This window comes from Haliotis asinina, chromosome 2 (assembly GCF_037392515.1).
Source record: "Haliotis asinina isolate JCU_RB_2024 chromosome 2, JCU_Hal_asi_v2, whole genome shotgun sequence".
NCBI classification, from domain to species: Eukaryota; Metazoa; Mollusca; class Gastropoda; order Lepetellida; family Haliotidae; genus Haliotis; species Haliotis asinina.
The window spans coordinates 44,105,091-44,118,792 of record NC_090281.1 but is presented as its reverse complement, the minus strand read 5'-3'; the positions used below and the strand labels follow the sequence as shown (position 1 = coordinate 44,118,792).

Below are 13,702 nucleotides of genomic sequence, written 5' to 3'. Positions count from 1 at the left end.
TATTCATCAATCAAGGTACAGACTTAAAGATTAATTCCTTGATTCCCAAAAGACTCCATTACTGTGTAATTCAGGGCATTGATTCGTCAGGTCTTTTCAGGTCTGAATGAATGTTGGTACTGTTACCCACTCAAGACAGAACACTTTTTGTTTTCTTCTTTAATAACTTTATTTCTTTTCATTGGTACATGTTTTGCAATAAGTTTATAGTTCATAGCTCAGTACACATAGTATCTAATCAAAATGGGTACAACAACTCAGTAGCTGATAGTCAAGGCTTCTACAGAAGATGTATTGATTGTGTTAACAAGCAATGACATATTGACCAGTATTTCATGAAGTTGCTGTTATGACAAGTTAGGTTGAGATATATATGCCTATATTATATGTATTGGGTATATCTCTTTTAATTATGGCATTTAATAATGAGACAAAGCAGACCAATATTTTCTAGATTCAGAAGATTGTGACAATGTTAGGGTTGTTATCTAAAAAGAGTGCTTTTTGATTTGCAAGGGTTGTCTTTTCATTCATATTTTTAGGGTCATTCTCCAGAGGTCAGATTAGATCTATGGCAAACCTAATGATTAGTCCCCGAAATAACTAAAGCTTATAACTAAAAGCACAATGCAGAACATTATAATTTATTAGTTCTGTCCAGAAGTGAACAGCAGATAAAAATAAAGTATTTGAGCTGAAACAATATTATTTTTTAAAAGACAGTGAATGACATTAGTTTCACCATGCCTTTAGCAATTTTACTGCAGTATCATGAGAAATGGGCATCACGCATTAAACCCATGTGGGGATCAAACCCGGGTCTTTGGCATAACGAACGAATGCTTTAACTACAAGGCTGCCCCAACACTCCTTTAAAAGAAAGAGAGACCCTGTGACTTCCAACGGTTCAGTTAGATTAGAGTCCAAAATAGGCCTCGACCAAAAACGTCATAGTATTGACTAGTCATCATGACTGGAGAATTGAACTGTCACAATGTCTTCACTTGCTGATGACAGGAAGTGATATATTTATATATATCACCAAAAAACCCTGGCAATCTTACAAAAATATTTCAATAATTTCCTGGAGCATGACCGAAGCACAACTGGGTAAATCGATCCAGCCTCGCATCTTCATATTCTGATTGTCAGAGTGGGAGTTCTGATCGAGCTCTACATCAGAGTCTATTCCCACATATGCATTATCAACACGGTTCTCAAGCCAGGTTACAATTCGTGGTCGACTGCCCACCAGTGTGATAACTCAAACCTCATATGATGAATCACTCTCGTTTACGGCAGAACGCCAGGCTAATTGCCCTCATTGTTCTTGACATCGGGTAATTACAATTTTACTCGCTGCATGCCAGAGATGAGGGCCTGAAAACAGCCATGTTTCCTGTGTGTGGCCAAGTTAGTGCTGTTAGCATTGATGGACAAAATCAAACTTGGCACAAACTGGTACAAAATCGTACAATTTATGTTTGATTTTCAAATTTACCAATCAGCTGCTAATTGAGAAAGTGAGGTAGAATCAATTAACCTTTACAAATCTGTTAGAAATCCAACCATCACATGATTGACACTTGTTTACAATGTAGTACATGTAGTATTTATCCCATCCTCATGTTCATCATCCTCCTATCTCTCATCCCCAGTTTCCATTCTCTCGAACTGCCTCTATCTTTCCCCACCTTGCATCACTGTCCTTTTCATCTACCCCTACATCCCCAACACCCTAGCCTCTTCTCACTGTTCATCCACTTCCTTCACTTCTTTCTCATTTTCCTCTTTCCATCCAGTTTTTCACTTCTTTCCCTTGAAACAGCCAATCCTCCAACCCAAGCCTTTTAACACTATCATATCCTGCATTCCCACTCTCTCCGCTGTCTACATCATCTTTCAACCTCCCCTTCCTAAAAACCCACCCCATCAGACATGTCTCCAGCCAAAGTACCAGTACATGATCCATCCCAATCAACCTTTCCACTTCAACCACCCACCAAAGTACCAGTACATATTTTCCCAAAAAAAACCTTTCCACTTCCACCACCCACCAAAGTACCAGTACATATTTTCTCCCAAAAACCTTTCCACTTCAACCACCCACCACAGTACCAGTACATATTTTCCCCAAAAAGACCTTTCCACTTCAACCACCCACCAAAGTACCAGTACATAATCTCTCCCAATCAACCTTTCCACTTCCACCACCCACCAAAGTACCAGTACATATTTTCCCCAAAAAACCTTTCCATTTCAACCACCCACCACAGTACCAGTACATATTTTCCCCAAAAAGACCTTTCCACTTCAACCACCCACCAAAGTACCAGTACATAATCTCTCCCAATCAACCTTTCCACTTCAACCACCCAACAAAGTACCAGTACATAATCTATCCCAAATAACCTTTCCACTTCAACCACCCACCAAACTATGTAAATTCCATTTATTCAGATGAAGAAATCATAAGAGCATCCAATCAGCACCTTCAGTGTTCCTGATAAAAGTTTGCAGTTAATATTCTTGTCTCCCCTAAATGACAGCATAAATTTGTAAGATGTCATAAAAAAAAAAGTAAAACTAACGTAATTAACTCTGGTTTATCCTGCAAAGGTCATAACGATGATAATCACCAGCGTGGACCTTTCAGGATGAATATATTTGTAGCTGTTCTTCAAGGGGGGCTGCCCTGGTATTTGGAACACCTCACAACGTGGCTCACTCCGGCTGAATCCTTAGTAGAAATATATTGATCCTGTTGCACTGCATGCTGGGAAGTTACAAATGTTATCTGTGTGTGTTCACAATGTGCGTCAAGACGTGACTCGAGAATCATCATCTTTTCTCCCACGCAGAGACAATGTATTCCCAAATTACACCTCAGTAATTATAAGCAGGAGAAATGTATATATTTATCAAATCGTATTGATTTAGTTAAATTTCTTTGCCACAAAGGAAGTTATGTATGTTGTGCAATCATTCACAACATTTTTTGGCATGAAATGAAGAACAGAATAACTTCTGTTACCTGTGAGGAGCAGGTCTACGCCATGCCCTTGAAATGTTAAGCCTCAAAAATGACACATAAGCACACAAAAGATGTGACGGAAATGGGTCATCTTTTGATGTTCACACATCACATAAGCATCTTGGTTTCTTTTCGTTTTTTTAATAGAAATTTATACTTGTCACTAATGTAAATAAGACTGAGTTGATGTTTATTTGTTCAAAATTATGCTTTTGCATAAAGAAAAAGAGGAATAAATGCATGTAGCAAAACAGAAACACAGTCTCTGAATTGTAAGGTTTATCTGATGATGATGATGTCATCATCCATAGGTGGGGTATTCTATAATCATTGTTTTGAATTTCTCACCCAAACAATCAATTGAAACATTTCAGAATTCTAAACAAGTTAACACTGGATTAACTCTTAAATCAAAGACCATTATTACCATTAACATTCATTGTCCTCATGGAGGGTGTAAAATGTTACTAATGTCCCCCCAACAAGTGATAACGCTAAGCCCTTTACCATCACACCCCATTTGACTTAATCCCTCTTGCAGCAACTACTGGACAATGGTCAGTGCAGCTGACCCTTGACCTCACCATCTGCTGACCGATAGGATCTTTTGTCTTGTCATGGTAACACCTGTCTATTCTTTGCGTACCTGAGATAATGAGACAAGATAAGTGGCCAGGTATGTAGCACATGTCTGCCTTGTTCAGTGTTGATAGTGGCCATCTGCATTGCATCACCTTATTCACTGTAAATACCTTGGACAAATGTTGAATAACATACAACGCAGAACAACGGTGCCAGAAACTTCCACAAAATGGCAAGGAAAACAAAAAGCCATGCTGACTTCGTTTCATGCGGAAGACGCAAATAATACACAAAGTATGTTGAATGACGCAAAATCACAACAGAGGGGACCTTTTGTCCGCAACATTTTACCAAGGACTCCAGGCAAAATTGCTGGCCTATATCACAGATACGTTTGGATGTATATTTCATGCAACCAAACCTGGATCAAGGAAATCCGCAAGAATGGAATCAGGAATAGTCAAAGAATACACTTTAAACTCTACCAAATGGGTTCACTGCTGGTATAAACCTTCTCAGACCAAAACAGACCTTGCTTGATTTTATTTTATAACCATGTTTCTTAAAGAGTTCAGTCATTGCTGTTCGGACATCTTTGCTATGAATGCTGTTTCACTCACAGTTTAATAATGCAGAACTGTCCTTGTCTTCAGTATTAGTGTCATAATCAACGTGGAAAATAGTTTACAAATCTTGCTAGGCCTATCTGTGTCTGGAAGTTAGCTGGCCACAAAATAATTTACTTGCCTGAAAATTTGAAAGTAGAAACAAGTTTCATCATTAATAAAAATTTTATTGGGCTATACCTTTGCCTGACTGAAAAAAGTGTTATAACCAAACAAGTTAAATAACTAAAATTCATTTGCCAGTAGAAATTTACTAGGCTGACCAGATTTTTACTAGCCACGAGGTAGTGGGTCAGTGGCTATTTCGTACACTGGTCATGAAGACTAACAGGTTAATCAGGAGAAGTGATGGTATTGGAATGGTAATGACAGCAAATCAGAGTATATCATGATATACTTCACATACAAAGTTTCCTCTTACAAAGCCTTTGGTGATGAACTCTCGGGAATCCAGGGCATGGCAGACCCCCTGTGTACCATGTACCATAAATCCTTGAATAAACACCTTGCATTTATTTAACTTGGCAGGTCCTGTAGACAGTTAACATAGTAATGCTTACATCTAATGCAGGCATTTAGTATAAGGCAGAGGGTCCTTGTACACTGCGTTTATTCCTTACAAGCATTTATTCAAGGATTTACTCTCGGGGCCACAGTTTCCCTTGAACACGAATAATAAGTTCAAGACCTGTATTTGACTTTCAGTTCCATCAATCCCACTGCAAAACACACTAGTCTAAGACTCCAAAATTGTGAAAAAAATGAAAAGAATGGTACTTCTTATTGATTTGTGGCCATTAATTTGAACAATTACTTTTTTTTAATCTTGCTGCAAAATGAATCTTACTAAAGTGAAAAAAGTTGACAGTGAACATTTTTGCCTTGTTCAGACAGGACTTGCTACAATATCAGTTGACTTGAGAAATGACGTTAACACTTGCCGTCTAGACTAGACCTAAGTAATCTTAACTACGTACAAGTGTATCCTAGCAACGAAGGAGTGAAACTCAGCGCAAATATATTTTCTCTCAATCTCTTGTGTGAAATGTAACATTTGTATGTTATATTCCTTCTGGGTTTTTGTTTTGTTTTGGTTTTTTTGTAAGACATTAGAAAGTAACAATGATCTTGAAATTATAATTTTACACCAAAACTGACTCCTTTGTTTTTAAGTACCAAAGGTTTTGTGTCAGATATAAAGTATGCTTTTGAATAGTAACTCCTAAAAACTACAAAGAAAAGTAGAAAACTGTTCAGACATTTCAAATCTGTTCATAAACAAGATGTCTCCAATGAGCAAAATTCAGTTTATTACACTTGAAATCATGATTAACTACTGTCAAGCACCAACACTTAATAGTTTAATTAGTTCATAAAAACCTAAAAACATTTTCTTGAGACTCTTTCTGACAAAAAAGGTATCCATGCAGAAACGATGAGAAGCTTCACCTTGAAAGTGTATCACAATTTAAAAGAAATATGGGTGAAAGATTTATAATCAAAGGGACAAATATTTTGGTAAATGAGTTGCACCACTCAATTTTTTAATAGGAATAATCAGATATGTTACTCTATTTCATTCTACACTTGTGTATCTTCCAGAGATGAAGACCATCTTTATCAAATGTGGAGTAGAATGAGTAATTCTGTTTACCATGATAAGCAAGAGACTGACACAAACTATATGAGATGCACTATCAGTGAAAATAGAGGCAAAAATAGCTGTAAATCACAGACCAATTACCGCTTAATATAACAATTTCCATATGCCGCAGATCCTCATATTAACCTGTGTTATGCACAAGCTTAAATGCACTGACACGGCGTAAAGTTCATTCCCAATCATTTAGTCGTGTAAAATATGAAACATAATTTTTATAAAATTGAAACAATTCTAAATGCCCTACGTTTTGTATCCTGCAGTTGCAATATAAACAGTTTGGTTCCATTCTCAATACCTAACTTATACACAATGTAATATTTAGGTTTGGTAAATAACTTTCATAATGTTGGTAAAATTTTACTGATTTTAGATGAAATGGGGTTTAACATCACACTTAAGAATATTTCACTCATGTGATGATATGTATGTGTGGCTGCTTGTACTAGCCCAGTCTTAAGCTGGTTTTATAGTGCCAGCTCACTGAAATTCCACGTAGCAGTCAAGTATGAATGCCCCATTCAGACAAATTATACTGACTCCAAGCCAGGCAGGGATCAACAAGTACCATATTTTAATGTCTTTTGGTATGACAGGGTTGGGGATTGAACCCAGGATCTTCAGCTCTCTAGGCAGAAGCTCAAACCACCACACCATGGTGGGGGTCTACATACCTATGCACCTGCGTCTTGAACAACTGAGGTTAAAGCTGCCAATATAACTCAGGCATTGGTCTGTTCAGACAGTCAGATCAGTTAACAACAACAGAGGACACAATGTCTGTTTGTCAGAGAATCTCATGAAGTCCTGATCCTGCAGAAGGAAATTATCAAACACCAAAGTGAGGTACGAAGACAAGAGTTTGGCTTAGTACTGCCACATTTACAAACAAGTACTGGCAAACCATTGTTTCATGAAACCATTCGGATATTAATCTACAACATATGCCCTTCACCTTGGACTCAAGTATACTCTATATTAGCTCTGACTTGGGGCCATATCATAAGGGTAATGTCTTCAGTCTTGTACAGTCAGTATGAAGGATAAACAAAGATCTTCAGAGTAACAGTAGAACAGAACACTTTTAAACACTATTAAAGAAAAGTTAGGTTCTGTGTGACTGGATGATTGATTCAGCCTGATCAAAATGCTATTCTGTCCATCACGTTAACTTTGTCTGGTACCAGAGCCTGTATACAAATCAGGTTAGTAATGTTGGTCTCTAGGGCGACCGTGGTCATCGGCACCATGGATCCAGAGAGTTTCTCCAGCTTTGGTCCAGGCCATCACTAAAGCATATGCAGAACATATGGGTCCCTTTGGGCCACAGCTGTATTCAAAATATCTGTCAGTTCACCAAGCAGCAGGCACCAAGCAGCTGAAGACATATGTTCTTGGTAACATTCTAGCACCCAACAGCCAGTCAGGGTTGTATACTCCCTAGCAAGTTGAGAATGAATAGCAAGTGCACTCTGATCCATTGACAGGGTAGCTAACAATAATGCAGCAGTTACATCACACCCTGCAAAAGAATTGTTATCACTGTCGCCGTCATCATCATCCTCAACATCATCATCGTCAACAATCCCAACTTCATACAGCACTTTACAAGAGGATTAATATGATTATTATCATCATCATGGCTATTATCATCCAATATTATTATTCTCATAGTTAACTATTACCAGTCACCCAAATTACTCAATTTTGCACTGAGAGTTAAAACATTCACCAATATGATAATATACAAAAGTTAGTGTATAAGAGAACTTAGAAATACTTACACTACGAGTGAACAAAATTATACAAGAGAATGGCATTGCTTAAAGAATTATGTGATTGATAGAGGCCTCTCCAGGTCATTTGTTTTATCTGTAACTACTATTATTTTTATCACAGGATATTTATATAGCACACACAGCTACGCAACTGGCACATGCTCAAACAGCTGAAATGTTCCCTTTATCATTGAATGTGTTTTTTCTGACATTCTTTTATCAAACTCTACTCCCTTGGGATCATTCAACTCATGCAACTAAATACAAACATTTGTAAAATCACGAAACTTTTCCCCATACAAAATCACTACTGTTGAAATTTCACAGAACTGTAAATTCTTTTCAGCTGAAGTTCAAACATGAACAGTACAGTCTCCTGGGCACCATAGCCATCACATTGTCTTATTTCATTCATTACCACTGTGGCTGTAACGGTAAACGTCCATGTTTATATTCATTTAACAATAGCTACTGGATGTTATTCATATCATATTCTGTCTGAACTGTACTGTACAAGCTAATATAATCAGAACTTGGTTGTATCTATACAGGTATTTGCGTAACAAAGGCAGGTCACATGACCTGCTCAGACTGGAGCTTGCAGCTGGTGCAGTTGGTGATAATACACGTTGTTATCACACACAACAGCTGGCCCTTATACACTATGACATATGTCCATTTCTCTTGTTAATAGCAGATAGAATGTACAAAATTGATCAACTTAACAATGCAATGTCCAGTCTGTGTTGGTTGTCGAGAGCAGAAAATATCTAAAAGAAAGTTTACGCATTTTAACTTTTCAGAATTTACATTGATGAATGGATATTAAGTGTCAAATCATGCATCATGATGCTAATTTCCCTTTCATTGTTTACACATGCAAAACAAAGATGAGAAAAAACATACACTAGTGACAGTGAGTTTTAGAAGGGTAAGTCTCATACATGTTCTTATAAGAGAACATAGAAATTGTTTATGCATTTCACAGTTTTCTCAACCTCTATTTACATTAATGATGTATTGTTTACATAAGTATTTGTTAGTACTGATAGACTCTTAGGTAAACTCTCCAAACAGCAAACTCTCCAAGACAAATACAAAGACAGATTTCTACACTGACAGAGTGGTATATTTGCAACTGACATGCAACAGACGAGTTTCACCTCAGGCATGTCACATATTTCCAATGCTAAGAGCATGAAACTGATTAGATAGACACAGTAGCCAATCATGCATTTGTCACTGATAAACTGCACAGGCCAGAACAGGTGTAACAAGATCACATATAAAGGGTTATGTGATTGGGAGCCTGAATAAATAAAAGCTTCATGTTTACCACTCCAAGAAATTCATCATATCACTCAACCTGCTTGTTACAGTCTTCAACCAACAATACCAAGCACGATCTTTCTTAAACTTTCTTAAAGCAGAAATACATTAAAATGGTGTAGTCTGTTTGAATGTACCTCATAAATACATTATTCAATTTGAAATGGTGCAAATATATACCACAACCAAACATGTATATACACATTTGTTACATTGCTTATAAATATTCATTCAGGTCAAATTCAAATTTACTGTTTGCAGCAAATACACAGTGAATGTTTGAAGTTATTAGGAATGCATCTTTTCAAGTCACTGATTATGTGGATACAATATTTTCATGCTATTGTTTATTTTATATGTTGTCTGAAGGTTTCCAACATCAAACCAACGGTGATTTAATTCATCTGGGGCATGCACTGAAGCAGAATCCTGATGGAATGGCTAAATGGAAATGTTTGTTTCTCATAACCATTTTTAAGATGAAATATATAACCCTTCAAAATATTCCAGTGCCCTTTGCAGTGTTACCAACTGCATGGGTGGGTACAAGATTTGTCATACCAAAAGTGCGACTAACAATACGTAAACATTTTGAAAAGTCGAACTGGAACTGAAATTTCAGACAATGATATTTTTTTTAAAACTTGTTGATGTGATATGTTTCTTATCTATGAGACACATTTTTGCAAACATTGCAAGTTTGAATATTTTTATATAGCCAGATAGCATTCAGAGTTGGGACAACGTTTGAATGCTATCTGTGTATGTGTTAAATTTAAAGATTGTGAACATGACCGGGGTTCTGATGGATCTTCAATGAAGTATAAAGTAACTGCATTAAAACGAGTTCAGGTCAAATCTCCCTGCAGTGTTTGTTTGGCACTGACTGTTATTCACCACAATATTTTTAAGCAAGCACCAAAATTCCCTCATGATATTGTTTATATTATTTGTCCACAGCCTATATATCTAGAACTACCTTTCAGAGGCTATTACTCTAAACAATGGCAAACCTGACATGAAACCAAACGCTATCATTTGTTTTCATTCCTAGACTTTCACATATATTGCTCAAAACACATTTTTCTGTCTGTCCGTTTATCCGTCCACCCATGTACTTGTAGAGCAGTCAGGGGACAGGCAAAACAAGGTATGGGTTTCCTATGAATTATATATGTAATGACCAGAATTTTCAACTAGTCAGCTCCAAAGAAATGTTAGTAGCCCAATTAAAAAGTCAGATCTTGTTGGCAGCTATTTCAAACAGTGCCTCTCATAGCCTACGTATCAACCATGCGTGCATGTCAACACAGAATAATGCACATATTAGAGGCTAAAATCAATAGAACCGACCCGCCTAATTATGGGCCTGAATTGTCAACACCAACAACAGACAAGCTGTCTAAACTGCAGCTCGCTGACACTGAAACAATGCAGTGTTCATGAACATGACAAGTGATGCGCATCAGCTTATTTACACATGTAATTTCATCAGCATATAATATTGTCAGCACTGGTGGATATTTTGTGTTTATTAATTACGTTAAACATTTTAATATGTATCAGCTCTGCTACTGTTTCTAAATTCTAAACTTAAAAATTAAGGACCATATTCACCTTCAACCAGGGGTGGATCCAGAGGAGGTACAGAGGGTGTGTGTGTACAACCCACCTACATACCCATATATTTAGAAAGCATACCCTACATTTCTGCATATTGCAGAATTTTTATGGAAATATGCAACGCTGTTTAACTTCCATGAAACTATTGTCAAAATGATTCAGTTTATGAATGCTGAAATATATTTCTTCTGAAAAGTGTTACCTTGACCTGTAAGATTTTGCTTTAGACTTTCAAGAAATCTTTTAAGAACACAATGAACACACTAATTATGGCAAATAATATGTGAAAAATGTTAGCAAAATACTTTGGTTTTGATGAAATTGTAACAATATTTTATTTCTAGTGATTCAATTTCTTTTTGAAATAGTGCATGTGGATGTAAAGTGTCTCATTTACAGAGAGTGATGTGAATCGTAGCGTGGCACAAGCCACATTGATTAATGCTCTCGGCTCCCTAGGCGCCATTGCAGTTACCCTATGTTATCTCCAGGTTGCTTGGACACAATGGTATAAGGAGGCACTGTCACATGTTTATCAATGTTATAGTTACATGGGATAAGGTTTGAGATAAGGCCTTGCTTTGAAGCAAATGTAACGGTTTAAACTGAAATACAGTCTTGATTTCTTACACTGACCCAAACAATTTTACCCCTTTACCTCCCAAAGCAAAATGTAGAACAAACGTTCGCTGAACATGAGCAAATGAGTATTGTTTTATGACGCTTTTCGCAATATTCAAGCACTTGAAATGGGCTTCACATATTGTACCCAAATCAGAAGACCCTTCACCATGGGGCTATCCCAGCTGCTCTTGCTGTGAACAGAAAATGCATTACCAAAGATATGAACATCGATGAATTCTGACGATTATTCAGATAAGACAAAGCAAACCACAGCTATGAAGCAGGCTGATTAAATGGGTGGGGTATAGTGTGAAAATAGATATACTTGCTGGAACAAACAAAATTCATAAAACCTGAGAGCACAGGTGAAACGCGCTTGTTAGAATACGCAAAGAAATGTTGGCAATGGATGAAAAGAAAACCTGATCTTGACAAAATTTGAGATGAAGTTTGAATGCAAAGAAAACTTAATATGTCAGCGAGCTGCTCTAAGGAACCCATGTTTAAAAGAATGGCTATTAAACAATTTCCTAAAGCTCAAGCCTTTGGCTTGATAAGCAAACTTATCATCTATTTTGCTCTCAACCAATAACATTTTGCATTTATAAGCTGATAAAAGGCTAAGAAATAGTAATACATGTGGGAGGTGAAGAGGCAATGTGTAAGGGATTGGTTTCAAACATTGTTGCCAGATCTGGTATTCACCGCTCTTTAGTGTTAAGTTTTACACCGCTTTTAGCAATATTCCCCACCTGAAATGGGCTTCACACGTTGTACCCCCATGGGGAATCAAACAGGCCCTCAGCAATGACATGCAAATATTTTAATCATTTGGCTACCCCATGTCTCCTCACCACCCTTTAAGCTTTATGGGGGGAGAAGTGGCAATCTCAGTCAGTGGATTGTCTGGTCCATATAGCTGAGGAGTTAAACAACAACAATGAGTGACTGACATGCCACCTGCATCACTGCTGTAGGCAGCATTATACCAAACCCAACTCAATCACTCAAAATTTAATGGCTAATCAGCTGAAAAACTAAAAATTTAAAAGCAACCTTTTACCTATCCTGTCAACTTGAACATGGTTTCATGTTATATGTCACATTGTGCATAGAGTGGATCATTAATCATGTAATTTACACACTGCAGGAAATGAGAATTTCACATCACATCATGTCCAAGATAAATTCTACTCACAGCGCAATGTTCATGCTCATGTGTGCATGTGCAAGTCAGCATGTGTGCATGTGAAAGAAAATCTCAAATTGTATTTATGAACATAATTATGCACCCCCCCATATGTCAACATATTCAATTATGTCAAACTAAGGTATTGTGTTACCATGGCAACAATTATTTGGAACATGTACACAATGACAAGGGATGTTGAGACAATATGCTTCTCATCTGCTGGAAAGACATATACCGACATATTGAACAGCCAACAGAACTTAAACTGCTTCATTATCTAGGAGCCATAAGCAGTTATTTCATTACACAAAGAATACCTAACATTTCAAAAGGCAGTGAGTTAATTATGTTCATTCCAACTCTGCTTCAATCAATTTGCAAACTTTCAACTTCTAAGTCCTCTTCAGTTACATCTGCAGAATTCAAAATTTAATTAAAACCAAAAAGGTTTCTGCTGCTGTCGACTGTGACAAGCATGGCTGAAGGTGGATCCCTGCAGAGATCACTTACAAGCCAACTTGAATAGACGCCGGGACATTTATTTTGTTAAGTAAGGTAATGAAACGACATCCAATTGATGGCTACATGGTACGGACTGCAGATGTTCAGCGATATATAACCCATATCAACCTCTCTAGAGAAATAAGCAAAACTCTACAAATAGCAAACTTGGGCAAATGTTTAAAGGAGCACTCCTTGAGTGTATAACTCATTCTCCGATAGCATGGCTAAACACTGCCCACCTGTCGTTCAATGTACCTGTCTGAGTTCAGAACTACACCGTCACTTTGGATGGTAGTGCGAGATCATATCACCACCACACCATTTCAGGAACTGGCAACATGCTGAACACCACCAGGCAGGACTGATCAGGGGCTGTCCGTCTGCTAAAGTTTTAACATCCTTTTCTGGAATGGTGTCTTCATGCACATGTGTCAACTGACACATAAGGTGGCAGACTTACATGTATCTCCGTTAGGATGGGCCTGTAGGTGAATTTGTGGGTGTTCGTTTGAACAGTTGTGGAAATTAGGCTTGCTAGTCAGTGGGCTCTTGCCATTAACATAATGCTAAAATCTACGGGGATTCCTTGAATTAAATACCACAGGTCTGTGAATCTGCATTATTGACTGTCTGTAAATCTGCAAATATGTCAGTAAATCTGCAAATTGTTCGTCTGTGAATATGCAAAAATGTCAGCTGTGAACCTGCAAATATGTCTGTCTGTGATTCTGCAAATATGTCTGTCTATTA

General features: G+C 37.3%; 1 protein-coding gene across 2 annotated transcripts in view; it reads right to left on the bottom strand.

Annotated features, from left to right (window-relative positions):
- Positions 1-13,702, bottom strand: part of LOC137272552 (zinc finger MYND domain-containing protein 19-like) — a 36,472-nt gene that overhangs the window by 15,270 nt on the left and 7,500 nt on the right. The window lies entirely within an intron of this gene.